The sequence below is a fragment of the Trichomycterus rosablanca genome, unplaced genomic scaffold (assembly GCF_030014385.1).
Source record: "Trichomycterus rosablanca isolate fTriRos1 unplaced genomic scaffold, fTriRos1.hap1 scaffold_229, whole genome shotgun sequence".
NCBI lineage: Eukaryota > Metazoa > Chordata > Actinopteri > Siluriformes > Trichomycteridae > Trichomycterus > Trichomycterus rosablanca.
The window spans coordinates 3,434-4,991 of NW_026947057.1; the positions used below are offsets into that span (position 1 = coordinate 3,434).

The window sequence follows — 1,558 nt, forward strand, 5'->3', positions numbered from 1 at the left end:
CGAACAGGGACTTGAACCCTGGACCCTCAGATTAAAAGTCTGATGCTCTACCGATTGAGATATCTGGGCTCCTACCGTCTCTTTGACTTTCATTTAAAAACCAGTCTGAAGAAGAAAGTTCATCACCAACTCATGATGTTTACCAGTTTGGTGTAGATTGTGCTCCATCACAAGTGTGGCGATTTGACTTCTATTGGAAAATGCAGGTAGAAATTGCATACATAGTTGCTTGTTTCAATCTACTCCTTAACCAGTGGTAGCATGGCCGAGCGGTCTAAGGCGCTGGATTAAGGCTCCAGTCTCTTCGGGGGCGTGGGTTCGAATCCCACCGCTGCCAACTCATGCTTTTCAACGCAGGCTCCATGTTTACCCACCCAATGCAACGTATACTCAATCACAATCCCAAGTGTGGCACACGCGATTGGCCCTTTTCGACCCACAACCTTTCTTAACTTTTTTTTTTATGTAACATGAAACAGTTCGACCGCACTGTGCACACAAACCTTAACTTGGTGTACCTTTGTATCGTTGCTGTTATCTCTAGCATCACTCCGACTACATGCAACTATGATATAATAGAAAGCATAATAAAAAAAAAAACTTTTACTCACCCAATAACTGTGTTTATACCTAAAATGGAATGCAGACACTGTGAAAACAGCATACGTTCTAAAGCCAATGAGCTTTTAAACAAGCTCAAACACACCGATGCACCACGGAGTCTTAAATTAAGCATACAGCACGATGGTTTAGCAGAAGAAATGTTGTAAGAAAGGAAGCCCTTAAATACTGACCGTCTTGTTGCTCTGCTTGCAAGCTTACTGTAACAAAAGAACGGTTGTGTATCTGATGGGTTAAGATTAGTCGCTACTCCAACAGTTCTTCGCTGTGGCTGGTTAAATGCTGGAAATTACCGCTTACCTAATGCAGTAAGACGCAACTCACCCGAACAGGGACTTGAACCCTGGATACTCAGATTAAAAGTCTGATGCTCTACCGACGGAGCTATCCGGGCTCTGCAACCTGCTTTAATCCCCACAAGCATGTGACTTAAATTACAAACTTTAACATATGTTGTCCTGTAGAACTTCAATTAATATAAAATGTTTTTATTTCTGTTTCGGCTCTCTTGAAGGTGATTATATAAAGTTTTAGGTGAAGTATGTCGCTGCTTACACACACAAAAAAAACATCTCTGGAGGAGAATTTTGAAGGTAGATTACAAACAGATTCCTTTCTTTCACCTTTTTCCCTTTTCCCTGTATCAATTGCACGATTGTTTTCCAGTCCTTAAATGTTATGTGCATTTATATGTGGCAAGAGAAAAAAATCCCTAAAAATCTAATTCAGTTAGCAAAGAACCTTGAATTACACTAAAGAGTTCTTCAAGTAGAAACAGTTCTAGCAAGAACACAAAAAACCCTTAAGACTTCTTAGTCTTATTTTTTTATTATTTCAAATGCCATTAATAATTTATAATCACTGATTTGTGAGATATCAGCAGTAGTAGATCATGTTTAACTGGTTTAATATTGTTTAGGCGCTGATTATCGGCTGT

At 39.5% G+C, this 1,558-nt stretch overlaps 1 non-coding gene across 1 annotated transcript; it reads left to right on the forward strand.

Annotated features, from left to right (window-relative positions):
• The first annotated feature begins 255 nt into the window (after positions 1 to 255).
• trnal-aag (transfer RNA leucine (anticodon AAG)) lies at positions 256 to 337 on the forward strand. The gene has a single exon. It is a non-coding gene; the product is annotated as a tRNA-Leu (tRNA).
• Positions 338 to 1,558: the final 1,221 nt, after the last annotated feature.